Below are 25,128 nucleotides of genomic sequence, written 5' to 3'. Positions count from 1 at the left end.
TGTGGAATGTCTCAATGTGGACTGGAATTGAGGAAGTGGTGAAAAGTTTACCATGGGTAGATGCAGGTAGCAATAATTCTGTAAGAAGCCTATTAGTTGACTGATATGTCAGAAGAAGTGGTGGGACTAAGCCAGGACAAAGGACATGGAGCTCTGCAGAAGCCAGAAGACAATTGCTTCAAGATACTTCTCCAAGGTATAAGATGCCAGAATTCTTTCTGGCAAACTTGAGCCTAATCTTGTGCATTACAGAAAAAATATCAAATTATATGGTGTTACAGACCAAGTTAGACCATGGAGGAGGAAGTTGGAAGTTTGGGTATAAAGGGCAGTGGTGAGGACAGAAGAAATATACCTGTAGTGGCTATTACTGGTTGGTCAACTTGACTCTCTCTGGAATGAACTGCAATCCAGAATTGGAGGGATCACCTACCTGGGATCTGGATCTTGATGCTGACAGACACAAGTTTCTAACCTGGATCTTGTCATGGAGATCGTGAGGAATAGTGACCATGAAAAGCTTAGGCCAGACAAAGTAGTACATGCCTTTAATCACAGGAGACTGAGGCAAGGAGATCTCTGAGTCCAAGGTCAGCCTGGCACAAACAAGCCCCAGATCTAGGTGTGGCAGTATATACCTTTTATCTGGGACACACCTTCTGCTGTAGTACTACATAAGGATAATGAAAGAAGGGAGATTCACTCTTCTCACATGCTTGCATTTACTTTCCATTACATCTGTTGGAACCTACTTCTACAGAAGACCAGCTAAAACAACTAGCCTCATGGGGCTGAGTAACTACAGATTCCTGAACTTCCCATCCATAGCTGCACATTGTTGGGTTAGTTGAACTACAGATTGTAAGTCATCACAAGAAATTCCCTTAATGTAGAGACTATCCATAAGATATGTGACTCTGGAGAACCCTGACTAATACAATTCCTCTAAGTAGAATTAGGTAAGGTGTGGACTAGAAGTCTAGAAGTTGACTGAGGTGCAGAAGACAGTGTTGGAACTAGGAAGGGCATGGAGTATTGGGTCTTCAAAATCTTAAAAGTCAACTACTTCAAATTCTATGTGGCCAGACTAAGTATGGCTGCTGGCCCTGTGAACCAGACTAGAACTGGCCTAGATGGGGAAAAATATTGGGTGAAAGGGGAGTCACAAGGCTTGGCTCTGGTAGGGCATGAGGGAGGTCTATTATGAGGTAGGGTGATGTAGATAGCCCAAAGTGTCCTTTGGATGGATGGCATAAGGGTAGCTCCCGGAGGAAACAGAAGTTGGTTGAATTCCATGAGGATCTACTGTGCCTAGGTTGGAACATCAGAATTGAGCCTGTATGGAAGACTATAGCTTATACCTCGCAAAAGTAGTAGCCAAAATCTTCAGGTACACTGGCTGTAGGACCAGGGCTACTTGGGGAAAAACAAAAATTGGGATTGGGGATACTTATAAGGCTAAATCCTAGAGGATAACTTTTGAATTCTGGATATGGGCTAAGGTGGTAGAAGGGGCATGAGTATGGTGTGAATGGAAACAGGTGGGGAAGGAAGTCCAGTGGAAGCCTAGTGATCCTCTGTAGTGCAGAAGGAAGAAGAATATGTGGAAGTACTGGTTGTAGATCCTAAGCTAGATTCCCAGGTTGCAGTAAAATAGACATCTGATGGTGCTGAGTATTCATGGGTAGAGGAAGGAGAATGTGGGAACTCTGAGAATGAAATGAGGTGAGGAAATTGGCACAAAAACTCCTATGCATAGATGCTTATAGGCAGGTCCTGGTAGGATCCTGGTTGTTGGCTGAGATGTCAGGAGAGTTATTGCGACTAGGCTGGGTACTTGATGTGCTATGGTCAGATGCTCCAAGGTGCAGATGGTAGGATTAGCCTTGGTCACTGGCTGTGTGGAATGTGGAAAAAGAAGAATTGGGTAGTGTTATACTTAACCATGCCTAGATCTATAGACTTGGAAAGTCTGGGTATGTGGTTGAATAATAAAATTGGAGCAAAGCATGCTGTGTGTAAAGGCAGGTAAGGCTCATCCTGGTACAAATCTAATAATTGAAAGATGCACTGGAGTTGGTGGTGAGAACACAGCAGGGTACTATATATGGAGTCTGTAGAAGCTTATAGGTAGGCAGCAGTAAGGTGCAGAAGCTAGTCTGGGCTATGAGACCCAGGCTAGACATACTAAGAAAAATAAAACCAGTATCTGGGGTTTATTCTACACAACAGGCTGTACCCTAGAAGTGTATGTAGGAAGTTTGGTATGGAATGGGGTGGTGGCAAAGCAAAGGGTCCTGTAGATGGGCACAGACAGGGAGGGCCCTTATGGTGGTCTAAGCTAAAGTGTAGCAGGAGGTGATAGGATTAGGCTTGGAGCACTGGATATAGGACTATACAGAAGTCTTGAAGTTGGTTGCTGCAACATTTGGGTCACCAGAGTAGGCTGCAGTACTGGCTGTGGGCCAGGGATAGATATGGCTAATTGGTGGAAAACAAGCATCAGTGTATGTATGATACTTACAAGGTTAGATCATGGAGAAGGACAGAGAAAATATAGGAGTAGAGTAGTGTGAAGGAAGCATTGTAAAAGTTCCTGTAGCTGAATGGAGGTAGGGCTAGTCTTGGTAAGAGCTTGGAAATCTGGATGCGGGACCTTGTAGAAACCTAGATATTGGCTATTTCATAGCTCAGGTGGTCATAATACATGGGTGCACTGGCTGTAGGTCTCTGAGCTAGATCTATCAGGTTGTTGGAAAATGTGCTTTTTTGTTGGGTGATACTCACCAGGAAAAATGTGAAAGAAGATAAGCTGAGGGTTGCCAGGTTAGGCAATGGCACTGACTGTATGATGGGCACTGGATTTGTAGGGTTTCAGAAGAAACTAGTATCTGATAGTGTGCTCAGCAGACTATGGCATAAAAGAGAATGAAAGATGTCTGGTTATGGAGTAGGGTGATGGAGAAGGAAAAAGTATCTTGTATATGTAAACTGGTAGGTTGAGTTCTGGTAAAAGCCAAGCAATTAGATAAGGTCCATATTCTTATATGGTGGTGGGGAACTATGCTGGTGTATATCGAGTAAGACTCTGCTGAAGTTTCAAGATTGTCTGCTGTGGGTGGCCAAATGAGGCTGGGTTGATGGCTTTGGTACCCAAGCCTGATCTGATAGCTTATGGTCATAAAGGACAAAAAAGTTTGGCATGTTACTTTTCAGCCTAGACCCTGGAGGAGAATGTGGAAAGTCTGTGTCTGTATTAGAATAATGGTGGCTGTGAAAAAATCTGTGTGCATGGATAAACTTGTAGAGGGTTGTGGCAGAAGCAGAGCTGTTGAATGGGCCCAAGAGGTTATGGGACTACCTTGGGTACCAAATGTGGGATTACATAGAAGTCTAGAAGTTCCCTGCTACAAAGGCAAATATGGCCAGACTAGTCCAAACCACAGGCTGCCTTCAGTGGTTTAGAAGAAAACAAGTATTGGTGGTTAGAGTACTAAACAGTGAAGACCTTAGGAGATGATACGGAAAGTCTGTGTAAGGAAGAAGAAGTTAGAAATGGTCCAAAGGGTCCTACTTGTGGGATGCAAGTATGCTGGGTACTTGTGGAAGCATAGACATTGATTGGGGTGCAAAGTGAGATGGTAGAATAAGGCCTGGCTGTAGGATGCAAGCTAGATGTGATAGTGTTGGGAAAAGTAAGTACTAGGAGTGGGAGTAATCAACAGACTACACCCTGGAAGGGTAAGGTGATCTGTGTATGAAGAGGAATCAGCACAAAGGATCCTGTTTATAGATGCAGCTTTGGTGGGTACTGGTACACTACAGTTTGACTGATGGCAAGAAGTGTTGGGAGTAGTGCAGGGCACTGAGTTTGGGAACCTTTGGAAACCTAGAGGCCTGCTGCTACAAGGTAAAGGTGACCAAAATAGGTCATAACACTGGCTGTAGGACCTGAGCTAGATCTGGTGGGTTGCAGAAAACAAGTAAATATCCAGTGGTAAAAATACTTAATAAACAAAAGCTTGGAGAATATGGGAAGTCTTGCTATGGGTGGACAGTGGAGGCTGTACAAAGGATCTTGTGGGCCTATATATGCTGGTGGCACAGGTATTAGTGGAAGCTGTACAAGAGAAGTGGTGGGCATAGGCGGGGGTAAAGCATATGGTTACCTGCCAAAGACTAGAGATTGGATGCATTAAGGCTCAAGTGACAAGACTAAGCAGAACAGTGTCTGTAGTTCCAAGGGTAGATCTGGCAGGTTTCAGAAAAACAAGCTTTTGGTGGTGGTGTTACTTACCAAGCTAGACCTGGAGGGGGATGTTGGAAGTCTTAGTATGGAGTGCTTTGGTGGAGCCAGTGCTAAACAAACTGTGAGTAGATGCAAGAAGGGCATAACCTGGTGAGAGCCTAGACATTTCCTTAGTAGTAGGAAGAAGTAGTCTGAATAGGCCTGCCTGGGCATGGGATATGGGAACCTGTGGTAAACCTAGAGGTAAACCTACTCCATACCCAGATTTCTTCCGTTCTCTTTTATGCCTTGTAGAGGTATTTCTACAAGATACTCGTGGCCATATTATATCTGGACACTGGTTATGAGACCAAGCATGAATATGTACACAACTGTTTTGAATTAACCTGGCATTGTTAATATTAATGTTTACCTGGCATGTCTTGATAAGACAATAAAATTTAAAAATAGATTAAACCACTGTAGTTTTGGTCATCTGTACTTAAGTTTGCGCAAGTATGTACACATGCATAAGTATTGTGGCTAACATTGTTAGGTACTAAGAACATAGTGGACAAGTTTACCTTATATGTAGTATTATAAATTCCTTGCTTTTTGGTGTTGTTTTAGAGCATCAAAAATACTTTATTTGTTCTCTTATTCGAAAGGCAGAGACTGGTAGTATTTAAATGTTTGGTAGTTTTTGAGATAGGATTTTATCATATACCTCAGGATAGTCTCAAGCTGATTACAATCTCCTTACCATAGCTTCTCAAGTGCCATAAATATAGGCACATACTTCTAAACCTGGTTTTCTCAAACAATGTTTAAAGTAAGGTCAGTTTATATTCTATTACATGTAATATGAAACTAGTTTTAAAAGATATCAGCATATTAAAAGAATACAAAGGAACAATGCATGCAGAACCAGTATAATTCTTAAAGTAAATGGATATTGATGGGGAAAGAGATGCAAAGCAAGGAATGGTGCAGAGGAAAGGAACTATGAGTGAACAAGCTATGAAATGATCAAAAACAATTGGCACTTGTAATCATTTTCTGTTAGCAAATATTTTTCTGTTATTCACAAAAAAATCTCTCATGGATCTATTTACTTTTGACTTTTCAGAGAAAGGAGGTAAACAGCTGCTGAAATATTAAATTTGGCACCTCCTTTACAGTCAGTATGAAGTATATAGACTCTGCAAAATGATTTCTTTTGCTTGAGAAATTGTGTCATACTATTTCATTTCATCTATCTTCATTTCTTTCCAACTGATCAAAACAAAAAAAATTCAAGGGTCAATTTAGAAGGTTATGCTTCAAAAATCACTCAGTATGCTATATCAATTGCTTACGATATTTAATTTTCTTTCATTTTCTTGCCACAGTTTGGAAATGCACTTTGAAGTCATCTTTACATACTTTCTTAAATTGTTATTCCTAAGGAATGCACATAACCAACTTTCCTCTAATTAGCCCTCAAGGATTTCTTTTATTTTTTTTAATTGGATATTTTTTGTTTACATTTCAAATGTTATTCCCTTTCCTGGTTTCCCTGGTCTATAGGCCCCCTATCATATCCCTCTTCCCTTCCTCTATGAGGGGCTTCCCCCTCCCCAACCAACCCCCCTTCTCACCTCTCCATCCTGACATTTGCTACACTGGGAGGGGCATCCAGTCTTGGCAGGACCAACAGTTTCTCCTCCCATTGCTGCCCAAAAAGGCCATCTTCTGCTACATATGCAGCTGGAGCCATGGGTCTGTCCATGTGTAGTCTTTGGGTAGTGGCTTAGTCCCTAGGAGCTCTGATTGGTTGGTACTGTTGTTCTTATGGGGTCCCAAGCCCCTTCAGTTTCTTCAATCCTTTCTCTAATTCCTTCAATGGTGGTCCCATTCTCAGTTAATGGTTTGCTGCTAGCATTTGCCTCTGTCACACTCTGGCTTTGCCTCTCAGGAGACAGTGACATCAGGCTCCTGTCAGCATGCACTCCTTGGCTTCATCAATATTATCCAGTTTTGGTGGCTGTATATATATGGGCTGGATCCTCAGGTGTGGCAGGCTCTAAATGACCATCCTTTCAGTCTCTGCTCCAAACTTTGTCTCCATATACCCTCCTATGAATATTTGTGTTTCCCCTTTTAAGAAGGACTGCAGCATTTGCACTTTGGATGTCCTTCTTCTTGAACTTCATGTGGTCTGTGGATTGTGTCTTGGGCAATTCCAGCTTTTGTGCTGATATCCACTTATCAGTGATTGCATACCATGTGTGATTTTTGGGATTGGGTTACCTCACTCAGGATGATATTTTCTAGTTCCATTTGCCTACGAATTTAATGATGTCATTGTTTGTCACAGCCGAGTAGTACTCCATTGTGTAGATGTGCCATATTTTCTGTATCCATTCCTCTGTTGAAGGGCATCTGGGTTCTTTCAAACTTCTGGCTATTATAAATGAGGCTGCTATGAACATAGTGGAGTATGTCTCTTTGTTGGATGTTGGGGCATCTTTTGGGTATATGATCAAGAGAGGTATAGCTGAGTCCTCAGGTAGTGCAATGTCCAATTTTCTGAGGAACCTCCAGACTGATTTCCAAAATGATTGTACCAGTCTACAATCCCACCAACAATGTAGGAATGTTCCTCTTTCTCCACATCCTCACCAGCATGTGCAGTCACCTGAGTTTTTGATCTTAGCCATTCTGACAGGTGTGAGGTAGAATCTCAGGGTTGTTCTGATTTTCATTTCCCTGATGACTAAGGATATTAAACACTTTTTTAAGTTACTTTTCAGCCATTCGATATTCCTCAACTGAGAATTCTTTGTTTTGTTCTGTACCCCATTTTAATAGGGTTACTTGGCTCTCTGATGTCTAACTTCTTGAGTTCTTTGTATATATTGGATATTAGCCCTCTTAAGTCTTACTTTCCAGACTGTAGATGTCAGCTCAAATTCGAGTGCAGACACAAGTTTCTTTTAATATTTTCCTCTTTATTTAATATGCTGACAAATGGCAGAGTACACTATTTTTTCAGATATAGGTTTACAAAAGCAAAGTGAATATGAAAAGCAATTTAACTCTTTCATGAATGAAGGTTGCAAAACACAAACAGAAAACATTGAATGTGTGGCTAGAGAGGTAACTCAGTGATTAAAAATGTTGGTCCTATTAAAGAGGATGAGGATTCAATTCCAGCACCCATGTGGGGGCTCATAATTGTTTGTAACATTAGTTCCAAGGAATCTGATTCCCTTTTTTTATCCATGTGGGCATCAGGCAAACATATGTTATACCAATACATATGCAGGCAAAATACACATATACATAAACTTAAAGTGAATTTTAGAAAGAGAGAACACCAAAGAAACTTTGAGTGTTATCTCAAATAATCATTTATTATTAAATATTACTATTAAATAATAATTAATTACATTATTAAGCAAATAAATATTATTAAAATTATTATTTAAAACATTCAATGTTTATATATCAAATCTTTGTACCCAGTCAAAATCATATATATTTATGCATGTATAATTGTATAATATATTGCAATATATTTTAATATCAATTATATAAAACATTATTTGAAAAGAAAAAAATGCCCTAACAAGAAAATGATTTGGAAATGCAGTGCTGATAATATCACAGCACAATGGAGGAACTGAAAAATTTGGAGATTCTGGAGGAACATTTACATCCTGGGAAATAGAAAGACCAACAAAGTTTTCAGTATAGATCTAGGAAGGTTTCCTTCAGGCTCCCTTCAGGCCAAAGCTAAGGTTAGAAAAAAATCTATAATAGGTTATCCAATACATATTCTGTTCTTGAAACTTTTGTTGTTGTTTTTGCTATTTTGTTGGGTTTTTTTGATAAGGTTCTTTTTGTTTTGTTTTCAGTATATCCCTACCAAATTTTACCCTCCCTCTATTGTTCCCAGTCCCTACCCTAACTATGTCTCCTCACATACCCAATCCACCCTTCTGTTTCCCTTCAGAAAAGAACAGGCCTTGTATCTCTCCACTTGGAGCCTGGAGAACCCCACAGAAGAAAAGGCAGAAGAAATCAAGGATCCAGAGGACTCAAGAACATCAGGAAAATATGCCCATAAATATTAAGCAAGGCTCAGAGGAACTCAAAGAGACTTAAGAGGCAATCACAGAGTCTGCATGGACCCTTCTATACAGACATTCTATGCTCATTAGCTTGGTGTTTTTGTGGAACTCCTAACAGTGGGAAAGGGGGACTGACTCTGAGTGTTTTGCCAGCTCTTGCGATTCTTTTCCTCCTACTTGGTGGCATTACCCATCCTTGATAGAGTTTGTGCTTAGTCTTATTTTATCTTCTTATACCAAGTACAGTTGACGTAGTCTCTTCTTATTTCATATAAAGACACTACTTTATTTTGGATAATTGCAGGATAAGTTAAGATACCACTAACTTTTCTCAGTCTGTTGGTTGCCGTTTTGTCCTAACCACAGTGTCCTTTGCCTTACAGAAGCTTTGCAGTTTTATGAGATCCCATTTGTCAATTCTTGATCTTAGAGCATAAGCCATTGGTGTTTAACCAGGAAAGAGAATACTGAAGTTAATAAAGAAAAAAAGGAAAAAAATACCACTAACTTGTATAATAACATGGTCAATAGAAATATATATTTTTATTTTCATTTGCAGTACAGGATCTCATGGTGCACTTATAATTTAATAAAATACTTTTAAAAGTCATTGGTAGTGGAATCTGTACTGGCTTAGTATGTAGAGATTTTGTACATGCTATTGCATCCAATGTGAATTTTTGATTTTTAGAAAGGGTATCTCTATGTAGCCCTGGAACTTGCTCTGTAGACCAAGCTGGCTTCAAAATCACAGTGATTCATCTACCTCTGCCTCATGAGCTGTAATATTAAATGCTTTAACCATCTCTATCCAGTCCAAAGATGGGAAGATGAGAGATGGGCACAAAATCCTAACCCCTAGCCTTGGAGCTATTAGTAGCTCTACTAGGAGAAGGAGGTTCAGTTTTTCTCTAAGTATAGAATCTAGTAAGTCAATCATAGTCTAGTGAGAAATCACACATCCAAGAATATATAGGCAGCCTAATTTGGTCTTGTTACGTTACAAAAAACAAGCAAGCAGACAACAGAAAAGATTAATATTATTTTGGGTGGTTAGGAAAGTAGGATGGATATAGGAAAAGTTGGGGGGTGAAAGGAATGCACATTGTAGGAAATGCTTTAAAAACTTATTAAAATAATACCAGAAAGTCATGAGTAGTGATCCTAAACAAAATTGTCAGAGGTATTTAATTCTGATGACACACAGGGCTTTGTTCCTCCATATCTCATTTATTTTTACTGTCTACATAAAAAAGAATTGTTCACAGGAAATGAGGTTCCTAAGGGAGTATTCCTGTTGAACATGAGGATGGAAGGCACTGCTTATAGGACACAGAAAAGGAAGAGTGTTCTAACTATTAAAGAATTACTAGAGCTGCAGGAGTTATTCTGGAGTCTTACCTTCAGACTGGCATACAGAAAAGCAGCATCACACTGTTTTTCTTTGGTGTCTTTTGGTTTTCTTTTATCTGTGACTCAATGTAATCACAGCATGTATCAGAATTAATCTGAAGGGAATACTTGAATAAGATAGAGTTGCATGTTGAGGCACTTGAAAGCATAGGGCAAAATTTTGGTCCCTTCACTTCTACTAAAAAAAATATCAAGTAATACCAATCAGAATTGAGTGAGAAATGAAAATCTTCCCTGAACATAAGTAGAAAATCAACAAAAGACAGATAACCACAAGGCTTCCGAGAAACAAATGGCCCTATAGACTTGCCAGAAAGACTTCATCCTGAAGGACAAAATTGCCCAAGACAACATAATTTATCTCCATCGATATTTATAAAACTTGTTTCCAAATGGAGTGATGTGAGCTGATGTGTTCCAGGATAACTTTGAACATTTGTGCAGAAAAAAATGATGGCAAATCAAAACCCAAATTAACTCAAAGTGGCTAATCCTCAAATGAACTTTCTCTTGACCTCAGTTAGTTGTTAGCTAACCTTTTACCTTAGTAGTGTGACAGTGAATTTCTTCAACTCTCTTCATTATTTTTGTCTTTCATTCCAATTAATTAATAAGAATACTATTTTGGTTTTGTCTTCTTTTAACTCTTCACATATGGTAGCTTCTCTGAATTCCTCCTCTTTCCTTTTCTTATCCTTTTATCTCTATAAAGTCATTTTCCTTAGAAATCAGCTTTTGTTTTCTTGAAAGCCACAAGTTTCTATTTTTTTTCATTATGATTGCACATATAAAGTACTATGGCTAACTCACTTGTGACAGACTTTACCCTTATTAGAGGCCTTAACAAAGTATATCATTACAGCACTGACTTCTTATTTCTTATAGAGTTGTTAGTTAGAATAAGAACATATTTATGCTTGTATGTATGTAGGTATGTATGTGTGTATGTATGTGCATGTATGTATGATCCATTTGTAATTTATAAGCCCTAACAGTATAATTAGTGCTAATTAAATATTTTTGAATGAAAAAAATGTCATATATTATTTTGAAGTCCTTTTGATATTTTCCCACATTTGTAGTGCTTGTCTGGAATATACAATAAAGTAAAATACAATCTAATAGCAATTATCTTACCATAGTGCTGAACTCTAAAATGACTTTAGTTGAAGCACAAAAATAAATTTTTTAGAAGATTCTTCTATATTTTAATATTTATGCTTAATTTAATCTTATGGCTTTTGAATTTATACTCTTTTTTTTACTTTCTACAAGTATTTCTGACCAATTAAACTCTATATAAAAATTAATTTTGATCAATGCTTAGAAAAGATATTACAGTCAAAGTGAAAGGTTGACAATGTTCATGTGTATTTATGAGAATTACATTGAGATTTCGGGGCTCGAATTACCCACAGGAATTTAGTATATCCAATGAAGTTTCTGGAAGGGATGAAAGAGTTCTTGGTAATATCTTAAATAGTACCCTTAGTGGAGTTAAGTAACTAATAACAGCATTCTTTCACACAGAGCCTACAACTTTCTTCAGAACATTTTCTAAAATAAACCATCAATTAAACATTACTATTAACCAGAATCAAGCTGTGAGATAAACATTATTTGCTGTATCTGAGACATATAAATATTTAAAGAAGTGTGAAAGTTATGACAACGATTAACCTGCAGAGATTAATGATTAGGTAGATAGTTAGATTTATGTACACAAGAAGTAACTATAATCCTAATGAGACAAGGCAGACCAAAGATATAGAAAAGACTCATACATGTCAGTTAAAGCATGCATTTTCAGCCATAAATGTGCATCCAAAGCACTAGGAAAATTTGTTAAGCTACAGGCTGCTGATACCAACACTCAAGGTTTATTTTAATATTTTGATTAGAGACTAAAAATTATTACTTCTAGAAGATTCCCAGGGAATATGGATACTGGGCTTATAAGAATCTATCTATCAAAAAATCCAGCCCTATAAAGGATTCTAGAAGGAAAATTTCAATACAAAGAAGATACCAAAGAAAAGACAAGATATTAAGCATCTCATAACAAAGTCAAAAAGGAGAAAACCACAAGCACATAAAGTTACCTACAAAAGGAAATGTTATAGGAACCAATAGTCATCTGTCTTTAATATCTCTCAATATTAATGGACTCAACTCTACTATAAAAAGACATAAGCTAAAAGACTGGATATGCAAATAAGATCCAGCATTTTGCTGCATACATGAAACACTCGTCATTCACAAAAAAAAAAAAAAAAAAAAAACTATCTCAGAGTAAAAGGATGGAAAAAAGTCTATCAAGCAAATAGTTCCAAGAAACAAGCTGTAGTTGTCATCTTAATATCCAATAAAATAGACTTTCAACCAAAAGTTATCAAACTTAATGAGGATGGACACTTCATACTCATCCAAGGGAAAATTCACCAAGAGAAACTTTCAATTCTAAACATCTATGCCCAAATGCAATGGCACCCACATTCATAAAATAAACTTTAGTAAAGCTCAAAATATATTGAACCCCACACAATAATAGTAGGAGACTTCAATACCCTACTCTCACCAATGGACAGGTCACTGAAACAGAAACTAAACAGAGACATAGTGAAACTAATAGAGGTTATGAACCAAACGGATTTAACAGATATCTATAGAACATTTCACCTGAAAACAAAATAATAAACATTTTTTTCAGCACTTCATAGTATGTTCTTCAAAACCGACCATATAATTGGTCACAAAACAAACCTCAACTTATACAAGAGGTTGAAATAATCCCATGCACCCTATCAGATGACCATAGCCTAAAGTTTGTCTTCAATAAGACAACAACAAGCAACAGAAACAGAAAAAAGCAGCAGAAAACCTACATACATGTGGAAACTGAATAATACTCTACTCAATGACAATTTGGTCAAGGATGAAATAAAGAAATTAAAGACTTCCAGGAATTTAATGAAAATATTGGCACATCATACCCAAACTTATGGGACATAATGAAAGCAGTGGTAAGAAGAAAATTCATAGCACTAAGGGCACTGATAAAGAAATTGGAGAGACCTTACACTGGCAACTTAGCAGCATACCTGAGATCTCTAGAACAAAAAGAAACAAACTCACCAAAGAGTAGAAAGAAGGAAATAGTCAATCTCTGGGCTGAAATCAACCAAATAGAAACAAAGAGAACAATACAAAGTCAGCAAAACCAAAGTTGGTTCATTGAAAGAATCAAAAAGCTAGATAAACCCGTCGCCAAACTAACTAAGGGCCCACAGGCAGTATCCAAATTAACAAAATCAGAAATGAAAAGGGAGACATAACAACAGAAATAGCGTAAATTCAAAAAATCATAAGATCCTACTAGCAAAGCCTATGCTCAACAAAACTTGAAAATCTAGATGAAATGGATGATTTTCTAGATGGATACCATATACCAAATTTAAATCAAGAGCAGGTAAACTTTCTAAGCAGGCCCATATCTCATAAGGAAACAGAAGTCATTAAAAAGTTCCCAACAAAACCAAGCCCATGGCCAGATAGATTTAGTTCAGAATTCTACCAGACCTTCCAAGAAGACCTGATACCAATATTCCTTAAAATATTCCATAAAATAGAAACAGAAGAAACACTACCTAATTCATTCTATGAATCCACAATTACTCCGATACCTAAACCACAGAAGGACCCTACCAAAAATAGAGAACTTCAGACCAATATCACTTATGATTATCAATGCAAAACTACTCAATAAAATTTTCACAAACCAAATCCAAGAACACATCAAAATTATCATTCACCACAATCCAGTAGACTTCATCCCAAGGATGCAAGGCAAGTTCAATATATGAAACCCACTAACGTAATCCACCATATACACAAACTCAAAGAAAAAACATCACACAATCATTTCCTTATGTGCAGAAAAAGCACTTGACAAAATACAACTCCCCATCATGTTAAAAGTATTGGAGAGATCAGGAATTCAAGGCCATATCTATACAAAGTAAAAGCAATTTACTGCAAACTGACAGCCAATATCAAATTAAATGGAGAGATACTTGAAGCAATCCCACTAAAATCGGGGACAAAACAAGGATATATGGTCTTCCCATATCTATTCAACATAGTACTCAAAGTGCTAACTAGAACAATAAGACAACAAAAAGAGATCAAGGGAATAAAAATTGGCAAAGTAGAATTAAAGGTATCACTATTTGCAGATGATATGATAGCATACATAAGTGATCCAAAATTCAACCAGAGAACTTCTCCAGCTGATAAACAACTTCAACAATGTGGCCAGATATAAAATTAACTCAAATAAGTCTGTAGCATTCCTATATACAAATGATAAACAGGCTGAGAAAGAAATGAGGGAAACAATTCCCTTCACAATAGCCACAGATATTATAAAATATCTTGGAGTCACTCTAATGAAACATGTGAAAGGTCTTTATGATAAGAACTTCAAGCCTCTCAAGAAAGAAATCTAAGATCTCAGAAAATGGAGAGATCTCCAATGCTCGTGGATTGGCAAAATTAACAGAGCAAAAAAGGTCATCCTACCAAAGTCAATCTACAGATTCAATGAAATCATCATCAAAATACCAAAAAATTCTTCAAAGACATGGAAAGAGCAATTCCCAAATTAATCATGAAAGGCAAAAAAATCAGAATAGCAACAGCAATTCTTAACAATAAAACAATGGTTGGGGGAATCACCATCACTGATCTTAAGCTCTACTACAGCGCAATAGCGATAAAAAATGTATGGTATTGGTACAAAGACAGACAGGTTGATCAGTGGAATAGAATTGAAGACCCTGAAATAAAGTCACACACTTAAGCACACTTGACAAAGAAACCAAAAATACACAGTGAAAAAAAAGTAAGCATATTCAATAAAGACCCATATTTGTTACCATGCACAAAGCTCAAGTCCAAGTGGATCAAAGAACTCAACATAAAACCAAATACACTGAAACTAATAGAAGAGAAAGTGGGAAAGAGATTGAACTCGTTGGCACATGGGGAAATTTCCTAAACAGAACCCCAATGTCACATGCTGTAAGATAAAAAATTGATACATGGGGCCTCATGAAACTGGGGAGCTTCTATAAGGCAAAGGACATAGTCAATAAGACAAATCAGCCTGCTACAGATTGGGAAAAAAATCTTCACTAACCCCACATCTGATTAAGGACTAATATCCAAAATATATAAAGAACTCAAGGGACTGGGCACTTCCAGTTTCTAACTGGGGCCTGAACCTCGCTGATCCCAGCCCACAGCTGCCTGCTCCCAAACACCATGGGAGAGAGAGCTCAGCTCCCAGACAGGTGGGCACTCCTGAGACTGCAGGGCAGAAGAGACCGCCAGTACTGCCCTCCCTTGCCCTCATCCCTGGCCCAAGAGGAAACTGTATAGGGCCTCTGGGAACAGGAAAATAGGGGCACTGAACCCTGTAGTCCAGGCACTGTCCAGATCTGAAGGCACCAGGTCAAACAGCTCCCTGCACCCAAATCCCATGGGAGGGAGAGCTACACTTTCAGAGGGACAGACATGCCTGGGAAACCAGAGGAAACTACTCTCTTCCCACATTTCTGACTTTAGAGGAAAATACCTAGTGCCATCTGGGCCCCCTGTGCACAGGGTCCTGAGAGAAGGTGGGGCAGGCACTTCTGGTTGCTGCCCTCATTGAGAGCTGACACTGGGCTCTGAGGAGTGACTCCAGGCCTGAGACCAGAGGTAAGACCAACTTTTCTGCTCCAAGTGACCTGCCTGGTAGACTCAGGACACACGCCCATAGGGACACCTGAAGACCAGTACACAGGAACAACTACACGCCTGAAAGCAGAACATTCTGTGCCCACAACTGACTGAAAGAGAACAGGAAATCAGGTCTACAGCACACCTGACACACAGGCTGATAGGACCATCTAACCACTGTCAGAAATAGCAGAACAAGGTAACACAAGAGACAATGTGATGGCAAGAGGCAAGTGCAGGAACACAAGCAACAGAAACCAAAACTACATGGCATCATCGGAGCCCAATTCTGCCACCAAAGCAAACACTGAATATCCAAACACACCAGAAAAGTAAGATCTAGATTTAAAATCACATTTTATCATCATGATGGAGGACTTCAAGAAAGACATAAAGAACTCCCTTAGAGAAATACAGGAAAACACAAATAAACAAGCAGAAGCCTACAAAGAGAAAATACAAAAATCCCTGAAAGAATTACAGGAAAACACAATCAAACAGGTGAAAGAATTAAAAATGGAAATAGAAGCATTGAAGAAAGCACAAAGGGAGACAACCCTGGATATAGAAAGCCAAAGGAAGAGACAAGGGGCCATAGACAGAAGAATCACCAACAGAATACAAAAGATAGAAGAGAGAATATCAGGAGCAGAAGATTCCGCAGAAATCATCGACACAACTGTCAAAGATAATGTAAAAGAAAAAAAAGATACCGGCCCAAAACACACAGGAAATCCAAGACACAATGAGAAGATCAAACCTAAGGATAATGGGCATAGAAGAGATTGAAGACTCCCAACTCAAAGGACCAGTAAATATCTTCAACAAAATCATAGAAGAAAACTCCCCTGACCTAAAAAAAGAGATGTCCATAAACATACAAGAGGCCTACAGAACTCCAAATAGGCTGGATGAGAAAAGAGACTCCTCCCATCACATAATAGTCAAAACACCAAATGCACAAAACAAAGAAAGAATATTAAAAGCAGTAAGGGGAAAAGGTCATGTAATATATAAAGGCAGACATATCAGAATGAAAACAGACTTCTCACCAGAGACTATGAAAGCCAGAAGATCCTGGACAGATGTCATACAGACCATAAGAGAACACAAATGCCAGCCCAGGTTACTGTATCCAGCAAAACTCTCAATTAACATAGATGGAGAAACCAAGATATTCCATGACAAAACCAAATTTACACAATATCTTTCTACAAATCCAGCCATACAAAGGATAATAAATGGTAACGCCCAACACAAGGAGGCAAGCTACACCATAGAAAAAGCAAGAAACTAATTGTTTCAAAAACAAAACAAAGAGAAGACAAGCACACAAACATAATCTCACATCCAAACACGAATATAACAGGAAGCAACAGTCACTTTTCCTTAATATCTCTCAACATCAATAGACTCAATTCCTCCATAAAAAGACACAGATTAACGAACTGGATAGGCAATGAGGACACAACATTTTGCTGCCTACAGAAAACATACCTCAGAGAAAAAGACAGACAACTACCTCAGAGTAAAAGACTGGAAAACAAATTTCCAAGCAAATGGTCTGAAGAAGCAAGCTGGAGTAGCCATTCTAAAATTGAATAAAATCAATTTTCAACCAAAAGTCATCAAAAAAGATAAGGAAGGACACTTCATATTCATCAAAGAAAAAATCCACCAAGATGAACTCTCAATCCTAAATATCTATGCTCTAAATACAAGGGCACCTACATACGTAAAAGAAACCTTACTAAAGCTCAAAGCACCCATTGCACCTCACACAAAAATAGTGGGAGATTTCAACATGCCACTCTCATCAATGGACAGATCATGGAAACAGAAATTAAACAGAGACATAGACAGACTAACAGAAGTCATGAACCAAATGGATTTAACAGATATTTTTAGAACCTTCTATCCTAAAACAAAAGGATATACCTTCTTCTCACCACCTCATGGTACGTCTCCAAAATTGACCATATAATCGGTCATAAAACAGGTCTCAACATATAAAGAAAGATAGAAATAATCCCATGCGTTCTATCAGACCACCACAGGCTAAAGCTGGTCTTCAATAACAATAAGGAAAGTATGCCCACATATACATGGAAGTTGAACAAAGCTCTACTCAATGATAACCTGGTCAAGAAAGAAATAAAGAAAGAAATTAAAGACTTTTTAGAATTTAAGGAAAATGAAGGCACAACATACCCAAACTTATGGGACACAATGAAAGCTGTGCTAAGAGGAAAACTCATAGCGCTGAGTGCCTGCAGAAAGAAACAGGAAAGAGCATATGTCAGCAGCTTGACAGCACACCTAAAAGCTCTAGAACAAAAAGAAGCAAATACACACAAGAGGAGTAGAAGGTAGGAAATAATCAAACTCAGAGCTGAAATCAACGAAGTAGAAAAAAAAAGGACTATACAAAGAATCAACAGAACAAAAAGCTGGTTCTTTGAGAAAATCAACAAGATAGATAAAGCCTTAGCCAGACTAACGAGAGGACACAGAGAGTGTGTCCAAATTAAAAAAAAATCAGGAATGAAAAGGGAGACATAACAAAAGAGACAAAGAAAATTCAAAATATCATCAGATTCTAATACAACAGCCTAAATTAAACAAAAGTTGAAAATCTGGAGGAAATGGACAATTTCCTAGACAGATACCAGGTACCGAAGTTAAATCAGGAACAAATAAGCCATTTAAACAACCCCATAACTCCTAAAGATATAGAAGCAGTCATTAAAAGGCTTCCAACCAAAAGGAGCCCAAGTCCAGATGGGTTCAAAGCAGAATTCTATCAGACCTTCATAGAAGACCTCATACCAATACTATCGAAACTCTTCCACACAAATGAAAGAGATGGAGTGCTACCAATTTCCTTTTATGAAGCCACAATTATTCTTATACCTAAACCACATAAAGCCCCATAAAAAAACAGAACTTTAGACAAATTTCCCCTATGAATATTGATGCAAAGATACTCAATAAAATTCTTGCAAACCGAATCCAAGAGCACATCAAAACAATCATCCATCAAGATCAAGTAGACTTCATTCCAGGGATCCAGGGATGGTTTAATATATGGAAAACCATCAATGTAATTCACTATATAAACAAACTGAAAGATAAAAACCACATGATCATTTCATTAGATGCTGAGAAAGCATTTGACAAAATTCAATACCCCTTCGTGATAAAAGTCCTAGAAAGAACAGGAATTCAAGGCCCATACCAACCATAGTAAAAGCCATATACAGCAAATCAGTAGCTAATATTAAACTAAATGGAGAGAAACACGAAACAATCCCACTAGAATCAGGGACTAGACAAGGCTGCCCACTCTCTCCCTACTTATTCAATAAAGATCTCGAAGTCCTGGTCAGAGCAATGACACAACAAAAGGAGATCAAAGGTATACAGATTGGAAAAGAAAAAGTCAAAATATCACTATTTGCAGATTATATAATAGTATATTTAAGTGATCCCAAAAGTTCCACCAGAAAACTACTAAACCTGATAAACACCTTCAGCAAAGTAGCTGGGTATAAAATTAACTCAAATAAATCAGTAGCCTTCCTCTACACAAATGAGAAACAAGCCAAGAGAGAAATTAGGGAAATGACACCCTTCATAATAGTCCCAACTAATAAAAAATACCTCGGTGAGACTTAATCCAAGCAAGTGAAAGATCTGTATAAGAACTTGAAGCCTCTGAAGGAAGAAATTGAAGAAGATCTCAGAAGATGGAAAGATCTACCTTGCTCATGGATTGGCAGGATTAATATAGTAAAAATGGCCATTTTACCAAAAGCGATCTACGGATTCAATGCAATCCCCATCAAAATACCAATCCAATTCTTCAAAGAGTTAGAACAATTTGCAAATTCATCTGGAATAACAAAAAACCCAGGATAGCTAAAACTATCCTCAACAATAAAAGGACTTCTGGGGGAAATCACTATCCCTGAACTCAAGCAGTATTACAGAGCAATAGTGATAAAAACTGCATGGTATTGGTACAGAGACAGACAGATAGACCAATGGAATAGAATTGAAGACCCAGAAATGAACTCACACACCTATGGTCATTTGATTTTTGACAAAGGAGCCAAAACCATCCAATGGAAAAAAGATAGCATTTTCAGCAAATGGTGCTGGGTCAACTGGAGGTCAGCATGTAGAAGAATGCAGATCAATCCATGCTTGTCACCCTGTACAAAGCTTAAGTCCAAGTGGATCAAGGACCTCCACATCAAACCAGATAAACTCAAACTAATAGAGGAAAAAGTCTGGAAAAATCTTGAACACATGGGCACTGGATAAAATTTCCTGAACAAATACCAATGGCTTATGCCCTAAGATCAAGAATCGACAAATGGGATCTCATAAAACTGCAAAGCTTCTGTAAGGCAAAGGACACTGTAGTTAGGACAAAATGGCAACCAACAGATTGGGAAAAGATCTTTACCAATCCTACAATTGATAGAGGGCTTATATCCAACATATACAAAGAACTCACGAAGTTAGACTGCAGGGAGACAAATAACCCTATTAAAAATGTGGTTTAGAACTAAACAAAGAATTCACAGCTGAGGAATACTGAATGGCTGAGAAGCCCCTAAAGAAATGTTCAACATCTTTAGTCATAAGGGGAATGCAAATCAAAACAACTCTGAGATTCTACCTCACACCAGTGAGAATGGCTAAGATCAAAAACTCAGGTGACAGCAGATGTTGGTGAGGATGTGCAGAAAGAGGAACACTCCTCCACTGTTGGTGGCATTGCAGACTGGTACAACCATTCTGGAAATCAGTCTGGAGGTTCCTCAGAAAATTGGACATTGAACTACCTGAGGACCCAGCTATAACACTCTTGACCATATATCTAAATGTTGCCCCCACATCCAACAAAGAGACATGCCCCACCATGTTCATAGCAGCCTTATTTATAGTAGCCAGAAGCTGGAAATAACCCAGATGCCCTTCACCAGAGGAATGGATACAGAAAATGTGGTAGGTCTACACAGTGGAATACTACTCAGCTATCAAAAACAATGACTTTATGAAATTCATAAGCAAATGAATGGAACTCCAAAATATCATCCTGAGTGAGCTAACCCAATCACAGAAAAATATACATGGTATACACTCATTGATAAGTGTATACTAGCCCAAATGCTCTAATTACCCTAAATGCACAGAACACATGAAAGTCAAGAAGGATAACTAAAATGGGAATGCTTCACTCCCTCTTTAAAAGGGGAACAAGAATACCCTTGGGAGGGAATAGGGAGGCAAAGTTTAGAACAGAGGCTGAAGAAACGCCCATTCAGAGCCTGCCCCCATGTGGCCCATACATATACAGCCACCAAACTAGATAAGGTGGATGAAGCAAATAAGTGCAGGCTGACAAGAACCGGATGTAGATCTCTCCTGAGAGACACAGTCAGAATATGGCAAATACATAGGTGAATACCAGCAGCAAACCACTGAGCTGAGAATGGGATCCCTGTTGAAGGAATCAGAGAAAGAACTGGAAGTGCTTGAAGGTGCTCGAGACCCCAAAAGTACAACAATGCCAAGCAACCAGAGCTTCCAGGGACTAAGCCACTACCCAAAGACTATACATGGACTGACCCTGGGCTCCAACTGCATACGTAGCAATGAATGGCCTAGTTAAGAGCACCAGTGGAAGGGGAAGTCCTTTGTCCTGCCAAGACTGAACCCACAGTTAATGTGATTGTTGGGGGGAGGGTGGTAATGGGTGGAAGATTGGGAGGGGAACACCCATGTAGAAAGGGAGGGGGAAGGATTAGGGGGATGTTGGCCTGGAAACCGGGAAAGGGAATAACAATTGAAGTGTAAATAAAAAATACCCAATTTAATAAAGAGGGAGGAAAAAATAAAATAAAATAAAATAAAGAACTCAAGAAGGTTACCACAAATAAAACCAAACAACCCAATCAAAAAATGTACTGTAGAACTAAACTGAGAATTCATAATAAAGGAATCTCGAGTGGTCAGAAGCACATAAAGAAATGTTCAAAGTCCTTAGTTATCACAGAAATGCAAATCAAAACAACCCTGAGATTTCACCTCACATCAGTCAGAGTGACTAAGATCAAAAACTCAGGTGACAGCAGATCCTGGCAAGGATGTGGAGAAAGAGGAACACTCGTCTATTGCTAGTAGGATTGCAGACTGGTACAAACACTCTGGAAATCAATTTGGAGGTTCCTCAGAAAATTTGAAATAGACCTTCCTAAAAACCCAGCTATACCTCTCTTGGGAATATACCTAAAATTTGTCCCACCATTCCATAGGGGCACATGCTTTGCTCTGTTCATAGCAGCCTTATTTGTGACTGCCGGAAGCTGGAATCAATTCATATGTCCCAGGACAGAAGAATGAATACAGAAAATGTGGTTCATTTACACAATGGAATACTATTCAACTATTAAGAATGTGGACATTCTGAGTTTTGCGGATAAATGGATAGAACTAGAAAATGTCATCCTTATATTTTTGGTTGTGAGCCTAGCTTTTAATGTCTGAGCCATCTCTCCAGCCCTGCAATCTCTAGCAGCAAACCACTGAACTGAGAACAGCACCCCCTTGGGGGAAATTAGAGGAAGGATTGAAAGAGCTGAAGGAGCTTGCAACCCCATAAGAATAACAATGCCAACCAACCAGAGCTTCCAGTCTCTAAACCACTAGGGAAAGACTACACATGGACTTACCCAGGGCTCCAACTGCATATGTAACAGAGAATAGCCTTGTTGGGGCACCAGTGAAAGGGGAAGCCCTTGGTCCCGCCAGGGTTGGACTCCCAGTCCAGGGGAATATGGGGGGTAGTAAGGGGGATGGATGGGGAGAATACCAAAATGGGGGAGGGGGAGGGGATGGGGGCTTATGAACAGGAAATCTGGAAACAGAATAACATTTGAAATGTAAGTAAATAAATATATCTAATAAAAAAATTTAAAAAAATTTCCGTTATCAAACACATCCTTTGTTTTTACTTTTCAGTGCATCAACAGTAATTTATTCCTTTGCTTTTCTTGTCCTTTCTCCTAGTCTCTATGTACCTAATTCAAGTTCTTCTGAAAAAAAAAACTCTGCTTACAATGCCTATTTAGAGATATATTACATTAGATATCTTGGTATGTTCAATCTCTTCCTACATTTTGTTTCCATCATTATAATTTCTCCTCACGATTAGTTATTTTTAGGTAAATTATTTCAGTTATAATTTATCATCTATATCTTCCAGTAGAAATTAACTTTTACACACCTGAGAGCACTGGTAAGACTACCATTTCTGCCTGTAGGGACCCATCTAGAGCCCTCAGGAAACATGAACCCAGGAGCAGTCAGCAGTCTGTGACTGGATGCTTCAGGTTTCCACCTGTTCCCAGAGATAACCTTGTACCACAGCTCTCTGTACCCAAATCCATTGCGGGGTAACTCTCAGAAGTGCAGACAATCCTGAGAACTCAGTGGGTACCATCACTTCTGCTCACATTCCTGACCCAAGAGGAACCCGCCTGGAGCCCTCTGGACACAGGTATCAAAGAGTAGTCTGGGGCAGGATTCTTCCAGATATATATATATATATATATATATATATATATATATATATATATATATATATATATATATATTCCCTTTACCTGTTTGAATATTTTAATAACCGTGCATAATCTACAGTAATATTTTCATGGTACAAATGCACTTCAATTTGAGTAATCATGCCTGTTGGTAGTCAATGATTTGAAACTACTTTATGTAAGGTCTCTATAGATAAATATGTTCACATTAGATATTCTCTGGACACCTGCTTTTATGCCTTTCCAATAAATGCCTAAGAATGAAATTGGTAGGTCTTAAGTAAATGTGTAGTTGAGTTTATAAATATATGTATAATTCTTTTCCAAATGTTTGCACCATTTTTTTTTACTTCTAATGCCAATGCTCATAGTCACCAATACTCAGTATAGTGTTTGCATAAATAGGCAATATATTGAACATGAAATTTTATCTCATTAGAAACTTAGTTTGCATTTTGTCATGGTGGCTATGGGTTGCAGACCAGCGCTGTGGAACAGAAGGAGCACTGGCACCGCTGATCCTGACTGTCCCATGTTTTAAAATCTTGCTGGAAATTGTCTTTGACAAGGGATCCCTACCCACCCCGCCAAATCTCTCCTATGGCACAAACAGAAATCAAGATGTAATGCATCCCCAGACCATCCCGCAAACTCAACACCAGTGACTTCTCTGTAACTGGGTCCAAATCAAGGTCCTTTCAAGACTGACTTCACTGAATATACTCCACCAGGTCTTCCTGACCCTACTATATCACTGTGAAGGGTTATTGGCGAGACTTCCTGAAACCAACTGAAGGCTCACTGGATCCAGCAGTGCCTCTGTTTCACCAAGCAATTTACCAGTAGAGCAGAGCCTTTGTGTGATTCTGCCTCTAGCTGATATTAGACAGGAAAAAGCAACTGGTTTGCACTAGAGGCCTGGCTTTCCTTTGAAGGAGCTATTCTGTGATCTGTGCTGCTAGTTCGCGACTGGCAGTGTCCTAGACTGGACTGGCCCCTGAGTACAGAGACTGAGGTGCAACTGAGTGAAAAACTAGAAGATCTTGAAGAACAGTACTAAGGTGCAAGCCAGGTTCAACACTCCAGTGTTGTTGAACTGACAAGTTGCTAAAAGAAATGGGACTAATTGTTGCTTATTGCTTTTCCTCTCCATATTATTGTTGCTTTTTGTTGTTACATTGCTTTGTGTTGTCTTTCTAAGCCCAGTTGTTCTCTGATAATTTGCATTGCCCTGATTGAGGACAGAGGTGGTTCTCTAGTTTAGAACTAGGGCACTGGTTGTACCAAACTGAACTTGTTGAAAAAGAATATTACAGAGGGTTCTTAGACTTTATTAACAGGGCTGATTATTGCCCTGAATGTTACCCTGATAATCCTGCTAATAGAAGCCTTGGTCTGCCTTGGTCTTTCCGACTTGAGTGTGAACCTCAAAATTTCACCAGGTGAACCTTTGAGAAAACTTGCCATCTGTTTCTTCTGGGTCATCTATTGGTTAGAAAAACAATACATGACTCCAGGGTATCTGGGATTAATCCTGCATTACAATTAATCTTGAGCAGAACAGACAAAAACATAAACCAGAGACTGGGCAAAAGCTAATGACTTCTGTAGCAGAATCATGGAGACTCTTAAGGGCTTTGCATTCATAGCCTAGGGAAGGAGAAGAATTAATTGTTTTTTGTTTTTCTTCTCTTTTCCTTTATTATTTTTTTAAGGTGCTGGGGATTGGATCTGGGTACCTTGTGCATGCTGGTCTACTAAGTGCTCTTCTGCTAAGTTAAAACCAAGGCTCCCCTTTTCTAAGGCTGACACAGTCTGCTGTCACTACGTTGTCAATTGCTTTAATTGTTGGGTCTGCTTCTGTGGTCAATCATATTTTAGCATAAATTTAGTTGAAATTGCAGCCAGAGTATTTACCTAGAACCAGACTAACCTATAAATGATATAGAACTTGCTGGTCCCTCCTGAA

General features: G+C 38.6%; 1 pseudogene; it reads left to right on the top strand.

Moving 5' to 3' along the window:
• Nucleotides 1-294: 294 nt before the first annotated feature.
• On the top strand, nucleotides 295-24,758 carry Tor1aip2-ps1 (torsin 1A interacting protein 2, pseudogene 1; annotated as a pseudogene).
• Nucleotides 24,759-25,128: the final 370 nt, after the last annotated feature.

Source organism: Rattus norvegicus, chromosome X (assembly GCF_036323735.1).
Source record: "Rattus norvegicus strain BN/NHsdMcwi chromosome X, GRCr8, whole genome shotgun sequence".
Classification (NCBI taxonomy): Eukaryota; Metazoa; Chordata; class Mammalia; order Rodentia; family Muridae; genus Rattus; species Rattus norvegicus.
The sequence above is the reverse complement of the archived record's forward strand: the minus strand, read 5'-3'. Positions and strand labels throughout refer to the sequence as shown.